Raw genomic sequence first — 19340 nt, 5'->3', positions numbered from 1 at the left:
CAACACCAATTCTTAAAATCGTGATGATAAGTTAGAATATATTATTGGGGAAACCTGATCTATGTCTAATTCATGAAGTGATATTCACTCTTCCTTAATATCGGTGGTCCTAATGTTTTTTGTATTTTCAAGTGAACCACGTAAATCTTTGTATTTTGTGTAAAGGTGTTAAACAAATCTATTTCGTCGATGTAAATATCTTGGTTTGGTTCAATTAGATTCAAGATTTTTAGATAAAATCAAAATTGAATCATTTGGTAAATGATATATAAGGTATTTTATTCAAACGAATTCTCTCTCTTTTAGTTTTTTATTGAAATAGATGCACATTTAACATTGAATTGAATTGTTTATGGTTATATGTTTTTTTTTAGAATAATTGTAATGTTATAGTTGTTTATATATTTTATTTTTTTATTCTGTCTCTTAAGTTTTCACTGGGGTTTGTTTGTTCTTCTTACCATAATTGTGTATTCTAATCATGAATGACTTATTAACTTATTATGTATATATTAATCATTCCAAATGGTTTACCTCCACCGATTTCGATTCAGCAAGAATCAGTCTAAACGTTAGAAAATTTTAATTTTTTGAACTGGGAATCAATGAGAAATGGTCAATTTTGATTTAATTTAACAAATTGATTCGATTCCAATTTAAAGAACCATGATCGTGAAGGTAAATTATAAAATTTGATATTAAAATTGTATGGACAAATAGACTCCAAGGTAGCTCTACTGCTCAAATGCCCAAATTTAAACCAACCAAAATTAGTCAAGAGATAAAATAAAGAAGGGCTCATGTTCTCTGTGTCGCAACGCAGGCTGCGCCCAGATACATGGGCCTGCCACTCAAGGGGTCAGGGTGGTCATTGCACCCACCCCCATGTGTCTGGGCGTAGCCTGGGCCTCGGCACAGAGAACATTCTCCCAATAAAGAATTTTAAAAATTTGCAACTACTAAGAAGGTAATCATGACTAAGGACATATATGAAAAGATACGACATCATGAGCATTGTTCGAAGAAGTGGACTAGACGATTGAATCGGCTTCCACCGGTCCCAATTCAATCAGAATCATTTTGAAGCCACGAAAAAAGCCCGATTTAATAAATTGAAATCGACGAGAATCGACCACTTCTGATCCAATTAGATCGAAATTGACGATCCAAATCCATTCCACCAAGTAGAGATCTATTGCCATTATACAATTTGATTAAAATTTAATTAACCTATTCAAATCAATTCCTATTTATTTAAGAATCAGATTTGCAACATCATGTTTCCATGGAGTAACATTAAGATGATAAAGAAAGAGGGAGAGAGAGACAAAATCATGATGTCGGAACAATAAAGACTAAAAAGAGTAGTAATAATTAGGAAAGAAATGTTACATGAAATTATTAAGCAAAGCTGACAATTACAGCTTCAGATTATTCTTCTTCTAATCCTTTTTAATTTTCACCTAATCTATTGTTAATTTACTGTTAGTGGTGTGAGAAAGTGGGAACCGTATGATGAGAAATCAGTGAATGGTCGGGATTGAAGGAGACAGAAGCCGAAAGGCGTCGGCTGTCACAATTGGTGGTCTATCAACCATCTCCGTCCGTCCAGGGGGTGATCCGAATGTCCACTCCGTTTCATCCATAAACGACAATAACAGGGCATGGGATTTATGTTTTTTTATTTTTTTCCCCTATGACAATTTTGTCGTTTTGCTTCTTCAACTATCAATATTTTATATAAAAAATTACTATCGGGTGAGGGATAAGCACACCGCTCACATTAGAGAAATTAACGGATAGCACCAATGAGGGTGTGGAAAAGGGCTTTACATGGGCAGAAGGGATACAAGATTTATTTTAAAAGGAAAAAGAGAGGAAGAGACAACAAGTGCTAGTTTGCGATATATCAACGATGTGCCTAACCTTTTTCATTGCTATTAGCAACACGATTGTGATCACCTTCATTAAAAAAAGATAAAAAACTATGATCTCTGGGTTGGGATGATGGAGTTTTAGTATACATTTAAAAATATGAGTTTATAATGTTAAGGAGAGGTTTAGAGAACGGATCTCAAAACAACAACTAAGGTTGCTCTATTACGATCAAGTGGTTGTGGATTCGAATCGAGAAATACTCTTTACGAAATCGGGTGTTATGACCCTCCCCCAGACCCCTAGTGGTAGGAGTCTTGTGCAGTGGGTAACATAACGTTGGATCAAACAACCTTTTCTTGTAATATTAACTTCCAATCTCTTGCCATTTTGTAGGAGATAAAGTTCTACACTCTCAACGTCAGAGAAACGAACTACTCCTTGCCAACAACCATTACATGAACTTCTAATATAAGTAAGGCTGGGCACACTGGTGTTGAGCGTAGTCTAAATCTATCTCTCTCCCACCCCCCTACAAAAATGACCTTCTTGTCCTTCCTTTCCCATCCTCTCTATTGGGCACAACCTCTAGCTCTAGGAAAGCCATCGGCGTTGCCCCAAAGCTTCGGACGAGACCCATGGGGATCATGATGATGGTTCATAGTTTGATCTCCCAATGAAACATATGAATCGATCAGACCCTTCATAAGTGTTTATTTTCATACACGATCATATATGTATAAGGCCACCCAGCATCTTATAGAGCTTGATTCTTTTTCTATTATATAAACAAAACTGTCTATTTATAAAAATAGTTTTGGTACTAACATGACAATTTCCACGTGGGAATTTTTTTCATGCAAGAAAATAAAAAAATTAACTTCATAATAAAAGAGAAGAAATATTAAAGTCATTAAACATTCAAGTACGTGGGATGTTGCCACTAATCAGGTTGGGCCTGGTTGGTTACCAACGTTCCAAATTAGGGTTAGAGGTAAGTTAACTACCACTACCTCTATGTGGGTTTTAGAAGATCATTAGAGAGTGTCATTGACAAGTGTACTTATATTATATATGGAAGAAAAGAAAAAAAAACATTGTTTGGTCACATGGCCGGATCTTGCGATTAGACACAAGAGTACATGAAATTACCATCCCACCTTTGGTTAAAATAGAAAATCTCATGCAATGCATGTGTTATACCCCTGCATGCACTCTCATTGACTCTTGCGTTGGTGCAGAGGCTACACGACCAGACAACGATCTCTCGCCCTTATATTATTCTGTATAATCCTTTTGCTTTTTAATGTCTAATTAAAATCTATAATTTTAAAAGAAATATTATTAAAGGATCAAGAAATAACTTAACCCTTTAAAATTACAAACCAAAAGACAAAAAGGGGCCGAATTTTTCCACCCACATTTATTCATGGGTATTGGCCGTTGGATGAGATTCCTGAAACAATAAAATGATATTTTAAAATAATGATGAGATCATAGTGATGGGGGTGAAGAGATTTCGTAAGTGAAGAAAAACTTCACCTAATAAAAACTTTCTCATGTTTTACAAAACCTTAGAGATGCAATGAATTTTGTTTTGGGGTTGTGTGCTCATTTATCTACAAATCTTGATATTTAACACATGTTTTACCCCTAATTTGAGCTTAAATAATATGTTTAATACTTTAATTCCCTATAACTAGAAATAGAAAATACTTATTAATTACAGTTTTTCATAAACTTTATTGAAGTTCGTTTCTCCAGCCTCCTTTACCTTCCCTCCTTAAAAAAACCAATGCATGAAGACTTAAAGAAAGCCGACCAGATTCTTTTAATTGTTGACTTATATGAAAAGTACTTGATCATACTTAATTTAAGCTACCCAAAGTCACTAAAGTACTAATTAACCTTTTCCTTGATAATCCATTTTGTTGCTTAAGAGATGATGAGATACAAAAAAAAGAGTGGACATTTAATATTGACTTTGTTTGGGAAGGGATGAATCTATTTTATCTTTCCAACACTCTAATCTTTATATTTTTAACGAACTCATCATGTTATGCTTCCTTCAATTACTCGTATTGGTAACCGACCAGATAATTAGAAATTTAGAACTAAAAACAACTTATTTTTAATTTATTAATAGTTTTAGGGTTATTTCATAGATACGTACTTGTGTGCGTAAATATTATTCGCACAATCGTACATGCATGAATTACTTTCCAATATTGAAATCTTATTATCATATCTTTATATATTTAAAAAGACTTTCTTATCATATATAAAATAAAAGCATCGGTGTTCTCTATGGGGGAGTGTGACCCCTGCATGCGTTGGGGCCAATGACAGCATGTGCATTGGCATCATGGGGGTGCGGACGGTCATTTTGCCCCCTATGTCTGGGTGTGGGGGATACGCTCCCCCACAAAGAACTTTTCTTACAAAAAAAAAAAAAAAAAAAACTAAGAGTGTGCTTTGAGCTGGTGGGGTGGAGAGCCAGCCAATGGGAGAGTGGGAGACAATTCGTCACTAGGAGAGAGAGAGAGAGAACCTAGAATAGGGAACTGGATGGTCCAAGCTTGGATCAGATCGAATCGACCCCAAATCAGCCTCAAAATCGATATATTCTAGGCATCTAGGGTTATCGCAAAGAATTAGCATGAGTCAAATCTAGGGGGAATCAGGATCAACCTTATTCAATCCCATTTTTAAAACCCTAATAGTGAGTCTAGAACTATTTTTCAATAAAGAAAAAACAAGTTCATCTGTATGCTTCATGCATGCTCACAGCTAGCAATAATGCACTCCTTATCTTAGAGAAATTAGGAAGCATTTCGTATTCATCAATATTTGCATGGAAACCCAAGCTTACAGTTCATACAAGAAGTGGTAATCTTATTTTTTTACCCCTTTAAAATAACACATTTTTTCAAATAAAGGTAAAACTTGTCATTTCTCATAAATAGTATATTAAATAACATTAAAAAAATAAAACAATATACAAATTATTTTCTTAATTGACCATTTTGGTGACAACAATTTGCAGCCCATAGTTTTAAATGCATCACAACTTTTTAAGTTGAATTTTAAAGAAAGTCATAAGCGACCATCATTATAAATAATGAGTTCTCAACCAAATAGCAATTCAACTCTTAAGCATCACAGGCATGAAACATCACATCTTGTGGCTTAGATGGTTCCACCTAATTTGTCATCACCAGTTTACCAGGTTCTCCTTTTAGAAAAAGAAGATCACCATTAATTAATATATATATATATATATATATATCTATGAGAAAATGTTTTCTGTGAGAGGTAACTATGAGCTAGTGAGCTAGTGAGCTAGTGAGCTACTGAGCTAAATTGCTCGCCATGACCGATAAGAAATAGAGTAAGGGCAGGCCTGTTGAATGCACTATCATGTATTCCTGCCGTAAGTTCCTTGGTGAAAGCAGGAACGGGAAAGGGTAGACTATTGAATTTAGCTCTTTTTATTTGTCTTTCATTTTTTAATTACAATTTAAATTTACTTTATTACTATTACTTTCTTTATACTTAGAGATCATGACATGTATCTAGATCATTAAAACAGAATATATATGTGAGAACAAAAACAAATAAATATGCCACGCCCAAAAATAGAGGGGGCAAATAACCGCCCCATCCCCAAGAAAGACGGAAATCCTACCCCTGAGATGCCAGTGCATGCTTTCATTAGTTGATGCATGCGGGACCCCTACGCTCCCCCACAGAGAATGCTCTCCCTATATATATTATGTTAAAATTAATGCTAAAAATCTGAATCTCTTCCAACTTCATTCTTGTCAAAAGGTTCTGCATGTATGGCTTGCTTTGGGTTCATGTCCATGGCCACCTGCATGAAATATTCATGGAATGTATTAATGTGTGAGAAGCCATCACTCACTCCTGAGTCCATTTTTTTGGTTAAAAATAAAAATTAGCAGTACTCTCAACTCACATAGATCAAAAGAAAAAAAGTTGACTACAATAGTGGTGTACAACTCAACTCATTTAGATAGATAAAAGTGAAAACAAAAGAAAAAGTTGACTTTAAGCCATGGGTGCAAGGGTCCATGAATTCACATTCATCCCTATCCATAAATCTATATTGGGAGAAGAATTTTTGGCCGGTGAAGTCAGCCCCACTCCTCTCGGCCCAAATTGGTGTTAATGTGCAGCTATCAATCATCAAACACTCACTCACTCACTCACTGTCATTGTGGGGTGTGTCTTTAGGCTTTAGTGTTAGGGTATAAGATCAAATTTTTATTCTGTTTGGTTTCCTCTCTAGTACAGTTGTCTAGTTCCTATCATAGGGAGGCTGAAATGTCCGACTTAACCTCACTCGAACAGTGTGGTTGGACAGGGGATTAGGTCATCATTTCCGGCCCCCTATGAGAGGAACCAGACAACTGTTCCGGGCAAGAAAACGGAGAGGATAATACCCTCTATGATGAGGAGTGTATAGAAGAATCATGTGCACCCCTCATCACTGTCCTCATCTCATGAGAGCCTAAAGTAACAGGTGTTTGTCATTTCGTCTTAGGGTTGTCAAAATCGATATAACTCGATAAGAAATCAATACCAGCTCAAAATTTTAAAAAAAAAAATCAAAAACCCGAACCGATAAGAGAAACTGAATTCAAACCGAATCAAAACCAATACACCCTTATTAGATCAAGTCTTGAACTCATTCATTGACACCGCTACTTTGCCCATTGCCTGGCCCTCAAACTTGGTTTTTAGACTTCCAAAATTAAATGTCTGAACAATGGAAGGACCACCCTTGAGAGATCACATTTTCACTGACAAGTGAGTCAGTCACCACCATGGGTGTGCTTGCCACTACAGTAACAGCTACAACTTGGATATCACATTGGTCAGTACTGGTGGTCCAACCCCCCAACAATAGCTAGCTAGTAGCTCTTAACACACACACATGAGTTGAGTTGAGTTGTAATATATGTCGTCAAACCTGGACTGCTCTAATTAGAATGAATTGGGCCGGAAAGTTTAGATGGATCTTAGAGGAAATGGTCCATGCTCTATGCTCTATGCTCTATGGCATGGACCAACAACTTATGTCTCTCTGCAACTCTTGAAATGATCATCATCTGCAAATCTGTGAGATAGTTGTTTTCAATGGCTTTATTACTTGGTGTTGCCCAGCTCGATCTTCACCATTAATTAATGGATCTCAACCTTAAATATATTTTGTAGCAAAACGATAAAATGGTTTTTGCCTTTTGTTTTGGGCATCTCTGCCTGCATAAGCAATTAATTATGTGACAATGTCTTACTGCTGCCATCGGTTTCTACTTTCTAGTTGGAGTGCTGTACTCCTTTTGGTTTTTGAACTCCATCTGATATATGAGAGAGAGAAATCCAACACGAATAAAACAATCCCATTAAATGGATCAGATGAAGTAAATGATAGAAATAATTTATGGGGCCATTATGACAGATTAAATAAGATAATAGATCCCCCCGGTGTGGGACTATTTTTTTCGCCTTGGCTCTAATACCACTTGTAAAGGGTTTGAAAACTTATCCTTAAATGCTAGCTATTAAGGAGAAGGTGCTCAACCTATAAACCCCTCCACATTCCCAATTCATATCCGATGTAAGACTATTTATTTTGCCTTTTTCGTTGGAATCTCAACATCTCTCCCATAACAAGGTCCAAATGTAAATAGACCCACATAACTTTTAACTCTTTTAAGGCACGTAATTGAAGCCCATCAGGCCATCATGAGGATCACTCTCAATTGGGTTTTGTCAAGATTCATCTACTAATCCGAACCCACACAATGACTGATGTTAGCCCATACATTTTGAAAACATTACAGAGAAATTGAGTTTTGTGTTTGCAATTAAAAGACCCAATGAGTATGATTTCGTATTCCTTCAGAATCTTCCCTTTTGTTAGTAACCTTTTTGGAAAGTTAATACTTGTCTTAAAATTTAGGAAACATGTTCTCTATCGCGTCCCTACATCCAGACACAAGGACTTGCAAAATGACCACACCATCCCACCAGGTCGATGCTTGTGCACACCTTATCATTGGCCAGGATGCTAATACAAGAACCACGCTCCTAGACAGAATTCATTTTCCCATAAATTTATACCTGAAGTTGGGATTCTGAGACCAACTTGATCTTTATGAGACTTGAGGATAATAGAATTTCCTCAAGAGAAGGATGAGTCTCCACTAATTTTTATTTTTTTTCCTATTAAACCTTGAAGGGGTTAGTGAGGATGAATAAGTCTTTTTCACAGATTTCTGCCTTGGGTACTCCTTCCTCATGGTCTATAATTCTCACCAGGACCAGAGAAGTAATCCTCTTTGCAGTTTTCGATTCCAACTCTAGAATTCATTACTTATAGAACAACAATGTGGGCCTTTATGAGATACAACCTACAGTAGCTTATGAGCTGTTTCTAATATCCATAGTTTCATACCCTTTTTGAAATGGCCGGTTTTGGATGGATATTGAGGTAATGGTCCATACTCTACGTGAAGAACTGAAGATAGGAGTTGTCAATGCCTTTGATGTACTTCTTCTTGTAAATTGTACACTTTCTACAAGACTTGGTAGAAACCAACGTTTTAAGAATCGGGAATCGGATCGGTGAATCGGTGGATTCAGTTGACACCGATCCCGATTCAACCGCTCCTACTTGTTGCCTCTTGAATTGGAATCGGACGATTCTTAAAAAAATTCTTTATAAACCATCTTGAATCGGTCGATTCCCAATTCCTAATCCGATTCGATTTTCACCATAAAATAACTTAGATTCCCGATTCAAGTCGATTCGGATCCGATTTGAATCGGAAACCTCTCTAACCGATTCCGTGTTTTAAAACCTTGAGTAGAGGAAACATTGGATTTAAGGGTGCAACCAGCCTGCGGCCAAACTGGGCTGCTAGATTTTTTAAAACCCGATCCCAACCCTCAACCTAGGCCCAGCTCAGTCCGAGGTAGGGCTGGGACATTGCATCCCAGGCCCAACTTACGGGGTAACTCAGCCCAACCCTGCTTGACCTTGATTGGGCTGGGCTAGGACGGACCGGGTTGACCTTGATAACCACCCCCCTCCCTTTTTTTTGTCAGGTTGGACTAAAAGCCCATTGCTACCAGGAGGTCTTGGGTTCAAGCCTTTTGGTTCACACCTTCCCTTCCCCTTAGAATAGAATAGAGTTGGACCTATCACACACAAAAACAGTAAAAGAAAAAGGGAAAATATCAACCCCCTCCCCTCTAAGTTTATCTAATATCAATCCAGTATCCAAGTTTTGAAAAATATCTTCCCCCTCCCCTACTTTATAAAGTTACTATCAACCCGTACCCTAACCATTAAAAACTACAATTAATTGATGACATGGACAGGTCCACTTTATCTAAAACCCCAAATTACCCTTAATTTATTTTAATTTCATTTTTACCCCTCCAATCCCAAAATCCCCTTTTTGTAGGATTCAGATCTTCTATGGCTTAAGAGGTAGCAACCATCATCCTGCCCTCTCTTGTGAGAGTGACACATGGCCTAAAGGAGATCTAACGGACCTTAATTAAATCTTACAAAAGTTGAGTTGAAATATGGTTTGATGAGATAAACAGTAAATCCAAAGAAAATGGACTGCTCACCAAACCGACCAAACCAGAATCTGGACCTGCACCTCTCATCTTCTTCCTCTCACACAGTAAACCATCCATCTGTCTGCTACTATCCATACCTAACTCCTTCGTCCCTGAAATGGCATCCAACCAGTCGAATGCCCTCAGGTGGCTCTCCCAACATGTCGTCCCCTTCTACCTGCGCACCCTCATCTCCTCCATCTCTGTCGGTGGCGACAACATTCTCAACTTTGCGTCGTCTTCTTCCTCTGTGCTTCTTCTTCTTCTCCTTCTTCCACCAGTACCACCATCATCGTCACCACTGCCGCCTCCGATCCTCTTCCACCGCCACCACCACTCCGGGGCAAAAGTGGGAAGTTGATATAAGAATTCGGAAAACCCAACCCTAGTTCGTATGTATAACAGACAACTTGCTCCTCCTTTCCTTCCTCATTCATTCCTTTATAAAGCCCTAAAACCCTGTGGCGTCTCTTACGAACACAAGTCTTCTGTGTGTGTGTGCTTATGTGTGAGGAAGAAAGTGAAGCACCGATGCGGATTATCTTCTAACATCTTTTTTATGAATCGATCCAATACATGTTTCCCTTAAAATTTTCCTTTACTTCCTCTGTTCTTGTTTATAGGTAATGTTCTGTTTTCAGTAATGTTGATATGCTGGCGATGAGGCGCTGAAGTTGGGGAGCAGAGTGAAGCGGTTGTTGGCGGTGACAGAGAAGAAGGAATTGGTTATGTCGTGGTTGGGATACGATGAGAAATTGGTTCAGGGTTTTGGTCGATAGAGATGCAGAAGATGGAAGAAAGGATAAAAAACCGGGATGGGAAGAGAAAGTGGGAGAAGTGATTTCAGTAGAAAAAAAAAGAAGAAATAGAATGGGATGTGATAACGGCTGGAAATAGAAGAAGAATATGGAAAATGGGAGAAGGTTCGGTTGGGTTTAGGTGGGATTTTTTAGAAAAATAGAAAGACAAAATAGAAAAATGAAGGAGAAAGTGGGTCGGTGGTAGTGGAATCAAAATGGGTTTCAAGAAATAGGAAACAGAGATGGGTTGCAGAGGTTTCAAGTTCGACTATATGGAAATGGGGAATAGAAAGAAGGAATGAAGATAAAAATGGAATGGATGGAAATGTGTTTCAGTGGGGTTTCGGTTTTCGCCTCATATTTTTTATGAATTGATTCAATACATCTTTCCCTCAAATTTTCCTTACGCTCTCACCTGCTTCATTTGGGCGCTTCATTTTCTTATTCAATCCCCATGGTTTCAAAGTCAAAAACTTCGAATTGATGCGATTCCTTTATCAACCCTTAGAATTTGATCCAGAATCGGAATCTGGATCAATCAGCGTGATTCCAATATGATCACGGTCGATGAGAAATTGGTTGGAACATGCCTCAACCCTAGTTTCAGCATAAGGATCGGTCGAGTTGCTGGCGGAGGAGGAAGAAGAAGAAACACAAAGGAAAAGAGAGTGGCCAATAGTATACTAATCAGTAGGCATTAGGGACACAGGGGAGAAGAGGAAGAGCATAAAGGAATTGAAAGCTACGAACAGAATAGATCTGAGAATAGCTTCGAACTCTGAAGAAGAGAGATGGGTGGTTCAGTGTGTGAGAGGAAGAAGACGAGAGGTGCAGGTCCAAATTCTGGTTTGGTGAGCGGTCTGTTTTGTTTTGGTTATTCATTCTTTGTAATTCAATAAAAGGGTAATATAGTCTTTTCACAAGCAAGAGAGAAAGACATATGCTTTCAATAGATATTAAAAAGGGTATTTTTGTCATTACATATGTTTTTTTTAACAGCTTAACATACTTAGGGTACGATTGATAGTACCTTTATAAACTAGGGGAGGGGGAAGATATTTTTCAAAACTTGGGTACTGGATTGATATTAGGCACACTTAAAGAGGAGGGGGATGATATTTTCCCAAAAAAATAAAGGTTGGGCTAGCTTTGTTTTTTAACCGTTTATTTTGTATAATTCCATATTTTTATCTTTCTTAGATCTTAATAGAGCAGTTTCTATTTTGGGGGGTGGATAACGGCTAGGATTCCTTCATTGGCAACATGATGGATCCTTTTTTGATATTCAAAGACATAGGGCTGAAGAGAGAGCCAAAAAAAGATCATTCAGTGCATAATCCTGCATAATCTCGAATGTTGTTAGTTTTGATACGTAGACCAAATGACATAATATGAGCAAAAATTCCTGGGAAAAAAAACCCTAAAAGGCAGCGTGGCCCCTGTGTCCAAACATAGAGGGGGGCAAAATGATTGCCCCGCCCTCTATGAAAGGCAGAAATCCCACCCCTGTTGATGCTTCCGTGCACAATCCCATTGGCCCCTCCTCCCCGGTGCAATCACAGGGACCATGCTGTCTTTCGGGGAACCATCTCCCATACAATATTTATATATATAAAGGCCAGGATGGGCCGGGCTATACCCACAGGCCAGGCCTAGCCCGACTCTACTACTGGCCTGAAAATCTAAACCCTAGTCCAGCTCATGGGCTGAAAAGCCCCGACCCATGCCCTATCAGGCTTAAGACGGGCTGGGGTGAGCACGGGCTTGTTGGGCCAAAGTTACACCCCTAATTGGATTTAATGAGGCTTCTAGATAAACTTGGATATGTATTTAGTGTTACAAAATCAAAACTTCTTGCCATTTGATAGACATGGGTGGGTATATATGATGGAAACAAAAAACACTTGGTCATACCAATCTGTTGTAGCCGCAACTGCATGATGATCTTTACAGACTCAAATCACTCCATATACCAACTCACCAAGACAGTGATCAGTAGATTGGATTAGTTGGAACGGCTTCCGATTATTGACGGGCCCGTCCCGACCTTGGGCCTGAAATATCCCAACTCGAGCCGTACCTGCGGGTTGAAAAGCCTTAACCAGGCCCTATTTTTCCAATGGGCTTGAGCTTGGCGGGCCAAACGTGCACCCCTATCACGTGCTCTCCACATTAATGGATTAACCCCATACCCAAAAGCCAAGAAAGAATTCAATCAAAGGGTTTTACTCCTCTCTCCTTGCTTTCTTCTTCTTTAGAGATAGTCTTTCTATACTCACTTTTCATTTGTTTCAGATTGGTTTCACTGTATTCTTAGGCAACGTTTGGTTGCATTCTTGGAATGCATTCTAGTTCGATTTGACATTCTCGGATGATAACCCTCGCAGCTGATTACCACCTACCTACCTACAAACAAGGCTTCATACCTAAAACTATAGATTTATGGATAAGAAAACAATTATATTACTAATGGAACACCAACTCCTTTAAAAGACCCTGAGAATTCTCGTTCTTATAAAGAAGACTATAAAACCCACAATGGGCCATGTAACAAAGCCCACTTACAAAAAAAGCCCATATCTCACTCTCCCCAAAAAAAACCCGAGTAAATCAATGAAAATAACCTCTAATATTTAAGGGAAAAGGTTGTTTGAGCCGTAGAAGGTACACTAGAATTCTCTCTCTTTTTTTTCTGGGTAGAAAGCAAGGCTATTCATTCATACTTGCCCAACGTCAAAAGAAAGAAAACAAGCAATATAATGTAGATAACGCAGATAGTTGACATGTGATATATAAGGTTTCAAAACTGACAGAGTTTAGAAACCAATGAGAGGGACCTTTATCAGCTGCTGCGCCGCACACATGGCCACACGATGCGCACAGCAACACTCCAGTTACAGCAACAGATAAAATTATGAGACATGGTCCTGATAATCTCTCTCTCTCTCTCTCTCTCTCTATATATATATATATATATATATATCTTTCCTCCTCACATGATGCGGCCTATGCAATACTCTCTCTCTCTCTCTCCTCACAATTCACAATTCTGCTATCACCATCATCTCATGCCATTTCACAATTGACATGATCATGATGTTAATTTGGCTTGATTCAAAAGCTTATCCGTGACGTTTGTAACTATTTTAACACTTAAAGTCTTTAATCTTATCTTATAAAAGGAAAAGGCTACGCACATCGCCGGTATAAAGTATCTCTCTTCCCGAACCTCTATCTCTCTTATATGATACCCATCACCCGATTGGTGTCATCTGCTAGTTTACCACACATAGATTTGTATATATTTATGCATAAGAAACAGAAATTCAATGGCGCCGGCAAGCATATATCAAGATTGTGGTAATTTCTGATGGAAAGGCCACCCACCTTTCAGGCCGTCCATTATGGTTGGATGGGGGCCACATGTCCCCACAGCTTAGCACCGACCAAACGACAATATAAGAAAGGAAGAGGATCTCTTTCTTTGTGGGAGGAGGGGATGGCTCGTCGACCCTATTTTGTTTGATTCTATGTTTTGGATTCCTTTTCACTCACTTCAACACTGACGAGGAAATTTTTTGAACCCTTCAGGTATTTAGTCCATTTTTAGGTGTGTCACTAAATGTCGAATTAAGAAGCAATTTTATTTTTTTGCTTTCTAAAAATAAAATATTTTATTTTTTCTTTCAATGAGGGTAATACTTGTCATTTCACATAAATAATGTCTTAAATCACTTTCAATTTTTAAAATTTTTTTTTTTTTTTTCCCTCTCCATTAAATGACTTTTGAGAATAAGATCATAAGGGACAATTAAAAAAATGTTACAACTTCTTAGTTCACCATTTTGGTGATAATAAGGTGTACCCTTCAAGATTTTTCCTTTTTATGTTGAACTAAGTGGAGCCTTAAGGAGATGGTTTCTTTTTCTTTTTTAGACAGAAAATAGAGCAATCTTCACCACAACTGCATGTGAATGTTAGCAAAGCAAAGTTGTTGAGATGCATGCAATACGATTGAAACCGGGGACCTTCCTCTTCCGAGGTAATGCCGTAGGGAATGTGGATAATGTCCTTGCACGAGTACCATCTAGGCGCTTCAACACTAGTCATATGGAATCCACTGAGGGACCTACAAGATTAGTGAATTCCATGTGAGTGGCGCTGGAAGGCCTTGGACGATACTAACTTGTACAAGGACATGATCTAGTCTCTACCATAGGCGACCTGAGCAAGGGGCCATTGGCTAGGGAAATGATTTCTTTGGATGTGAAATCTCTTCCATTAAGAAGGTGGTTTGTGGGAAGTGGGAAGCCTTTTGTATGCACTAAGCTAAGTCAGCTCTCATCATTAATAAGAAGAAATAAATTACATGAATAGACGCAAAGGTCTACCTCGAATGAAAAAATTCATGAGTAATTAATCACCTTCGACATTACCATCAATGGTTAATCTTACTGAAGTCCAACAAAATCTATATCAAGATTTGGACATAGCATCTCATTCTTAGTCAATTACAATTGACGAAGGAGATGATGGTCAATAAAAGTCTGTTCCTAAAGTGACACTTTGATTTGCAAGATGATCCGTAATAACATTGATCTCACAATAGCAATGGAAAATCTTCCAAGTACAAGATTAAAATTGAAACCTAAGATTCTACCACTACTCAATAAATTTTCAAGGAAAAAGTATATATGATTTTACTATCAAAATAAAACTTCAAGAATCCATTTCAAATCTTAATTTGTCAAATCTTCTTTGATTTGTAATTTTAATGCTTTTAAGAAAGTCAGGATCACTGTTACATGATTAGAGACAATCCCATGATACACGACAAAGGAACACAAAGGCCTACAATCATCATCTCTAAAAATGACTTTAATACTAAAATGACTCAGATTCTCTTAAAAAAAAAAACCCATCAATATTGATTTTAACTTAATTGATATCCGAGGCTGTGTATATCATGTTGAGTTAGGTATTAAGTTTGTCCCTATACTATTATAGTTGTATGAAAATTGTATTTGGGACTTTGAACAACAAAAGCCCTTGAGAAACAAATGAATAGACGATGCATAGTAAGCAGATATGATTGAGATGGGTCACTAATTTTGACATGTTATTAATGAATTTCATCTTTTTAACAGTTAAAATGCAAAATTTTTTTATTCACATGAAAAATTAATAGACATGTGTGTATGAAAGGATTGACAATGTGGGTCGATCTTGCCTTTTGTACACGCACAAAAAGAAAAGAAAAATAAAAAATTTCTTTTAATCCATAATTAATTAATGGGGAAAACTTGTTGTAACCAATTAGGTTGGTTGCAACAAGATTGTAACTTTACTTTTTTACCCTTTCGTATAATATAAAATTTTTTAATGAGGTTAAATTTAAACATTTCACATAAAAAACTACATTAATTAACTTTCAAAAAATTTAAACCTTTTTTACCCCTACTTTAAATATTAAATTAAATGTCTTTTGGAAATAAGACAACGGGTAATTGAGAAGTAGTTTTCTATCTAGGAGTATGGCCTCTGCCCGCACTCCCATGTGTCTATCTCTCTCTTCCTCAAAACAAAGGGGTAGAGGTATCTTTTCATATGGGAAGGAGAGAGATAGACTCATGGGAGTGCTCGCATAGACCACACTCCCGGGCAGAGTTCTTTTTCCCTTAAAAGAAGGTTTTCCCAAAATCTTTGATTGAAGATTGTAGTCCTCTACATTTAGAATAGATGTCAACAATAGAAAACTTGTGCAAAATACTTTGGAGCTTGGGAAAGTGACAAGAAACAAGAATTTGGTCATTGTTTTATTTCCACTTTCAACTTTCTTTATAATTATATGGTATTATATATATATGTAATTTATATTGGCCCCTTGTTTTGAAGTGGGTTTAATAAGAACAGACCCTTGAAACGTTTTGCTATGAACCATATATTGCCAATTAAGGTTTGTCTGGGCAAATTAAATAGGAAATGGATTTTTTTTTTTTTTTGGGTACTAAAAAATCATTTTTCCATTGAAAAAATTGAGAAAAAATAAAAGGAAATTGTTTTATACAAGTGGGATTTTTTAGTTATAAGCCAATATTATAAAATATAAAAAACTCAAACCAGACAAATGGTCAATCTAGAGGCTCATTTTAATTAGACCAGAGATATTTGATAATTTTCATGAAACATTTGTTTTGTGGGTCCAACATTTCACCTATTTTCTCTTTAAAATATATAATTGCATGGTGACTATCTTTCTACAACATCAGCAATTCTCTATCCAAAATTCAAGCCTTCCATAATAACCCATAATTAAGCTACTCCATTGTAGTTGACCAATTTAATTTCTTTGTTAAAATTACACAACGCATGTTGGTATGGCATACCTTCATGTCTATCTACAATGTTGTTTTTGGATCAATCTCATGCATGTATAAAATACATTTTCATGTATAAGCATGCACATCCATGTATGTATATTCATACTCATCTATGTGCAACTTTGACCATTAATATTACTATGTACGTACTCCATCATATGTAGTCCTCAACTTTCAAAACTCTATTTTGCCACTCGCTTGAGTTGAAATTCGAAATGTGATAAGAACCTTAGGATCTCTTTGTTCATAAAATTTAGGTCTTATTTTAATCAACCATGTATGGATACTTGGGTTGCATCCCGAAATATTTTGCCCTCTAAATAAATTAAAAGAAAAGGAGAAAGAGAGAGAGAGAAGAAGGTGCGATTGTGGTCCCAAATAAGTAGCCCTACTGTCAAACACTATCAACATCACCATCATAACTCCTAACTTAAAAATTATGAAATATTGTCTTTATCATTATCGAATATAAAAAAAACGTAAATGAATAGTGAAGCTTACATAGAGGATAGGGATGTAATACACAAAGTCCACACGATATTTTTTCTCTCCTTGATTCATTTTCTTATTCATCACGTATCATGATTTAGCCACGGTGAAGGAAACAAATTCTAATTGTGCTTAATTGAATGGGGGTACCAAGGAATAGTGAAAGGAAGACATTTTGTGGATGAACCTTTCACCATAATGGAAAGATAGAAAAAGAAGTGAAGGAGATTGGTTCTTGTGATGATTCATCTGTTTATGACCTGTGATCATACTCATTTCATAGAAGATAGAAGAAAATTATTATAGAATAACAAATTTTCGATTATTTCGATTCTACGTAATGTGAGAATATTCAATTGTAGATCAGTCTGATTATGACAAAATGCATTCGGGTTCGGCCAGAACTCCCCAAAGGAAGGATTTGATTCATTGTAGATCATATACGTAAACAATAAATGATTTCTATTACATATAGCTGTGTTTGGTACAAATTCTTCAAATATATTCTAGGTCGATCCATTCTAAGAATGCATACCAAACGCAGCCTAAGTGAAACCATATCTTTATGTTGAGTTCAAGAAACGATTTGATTCGACTATTCTCATCCCTCATTCCTCAAAAGAATGAAAGTTTCCCGAAGAGCAGGGAAGGGAAGGGAAGGGAAGGGAAGGAACGGGAATTGCTGACGTGTGAAGCACAATCTCCGTGCTGTCCACGTCTGAAAAAGCCAATAACGTGACGTCATCTTCGCTCTATCTATATATCTCGAATTTCTAGGGATGGAATGAGAAAGGAGGTAGGGGAAATGGTCAGCCGGATTCTTTGCTTCGTTAGGGAGGAAAAATATATTACGCACGCGCAACCACTCTTTTCGTAATTTGGGACCCACACACTCCACACTATTTCTTCTAGTCTTCTTCCTCGAACGCCTAAATAGATAAAGGCCCCCAAAAACTTAAAAAAAAAAAACACAAAATAGTAATGGTTCCTCATCAGCCACACGTCTCTCTCTAGTTTCCCATTCAATTTTGTGGTCCCACGCATCACCTCATCTGACGGCTGATGATCACCCCACTTCAAAATTATCAGAAAACCTAAAAAAAAAAAAACAAAAAAAAAAAGAAGAAGGTTAAGGCGGCAGCCTTATCTTTCCCCATCCCGACATGACCACATGTCAAATTTTATCGGTAACCTCAATTGTTTGACCACCAATAGAAGGATTCCTCTCCCTTTACTGGAGAGCTCCAGTGGAAGAAAATGTGAGACATATGTATCTGGTTTTTTTGTTTTGTTTTTTGGTCTGAAAGAAATTTATTGCGAAGATCGAGGAACATTCCTATTATCTGAGAACAAAGATTCAGATAGACAAGAATCGGAATTAGGTTAAACCATTCTCCCCAAAATGAATAGGGCCCTCCTGATAAGACAATCTGCTACTGAATTGGCAATCCTTGAAACATAGTGAAAACAGCTAACATCCAGATACAAAACAATTATCTTTGTGTATCTATTGATACTAATTAATACGTAACTTATTTTTAGAGTATTGATATGATATGAATCGATATGATACTTAAAAGAAGTATAACTGATGCTCTTATACGTGCTGTGACTGGCCCCTGCATTGACACAGAGGCCACAATGCTAGGTAGAGAACCCTCTCTCAAAGAAATATAAGTGATGTTGTGAAGACCGGCTAGTTCTTTTTATTAATAAACGCATATACCCTTTCAAGTAGAGGTGTCAATCAATCGGTTTGTGCCAATTTTGATCCAAATTGAATCAATTCGATATGGTAAAGGTGAATTCAGAACCAAACCAATAAGGAAAAAAAGATTCGATTTTGATGTGGTTTGGTTTCTAGTTATTATTAATTTGTTATCAAGTTGATTTTGGTCAAGTTTGGGATAAGTACCGGGTTATATCAGTTTGATTTAATCAATTCGAACTAGGTTTTGCGTTCAAGTTTGCAAGTGAGATTCCTATCTTTCAACGTTGGGATCAAGGCCAGGCTTCTATTTTTAATGTAGAACATCCGGCAAGGATTAAACATTAATAAATATTAGATCGAAATTTTCAACAGGAAAGAAGAACCTCTACTCCCATTTTCAGATTTTATTAAGGACGGATAATT

Source organism: Telopea speciosissima, chromosome 1 (assembly GCF_018873765.1).
Source record: "Telopea speciosissima isolate NSW1024214 ecotype Mountain lineage chromosome 1, Tspe_v1, whole genome shotgun sequence".
Lineage (NCBI taxonomy): Eukaryota > Viridiplantae > Streptophyta > Magnoliopsida > Proteales > Proteaceae > Telopea > Telopea speciosissima.
This window is presented reverse-complemented; position numbering follows the sequence as displayed.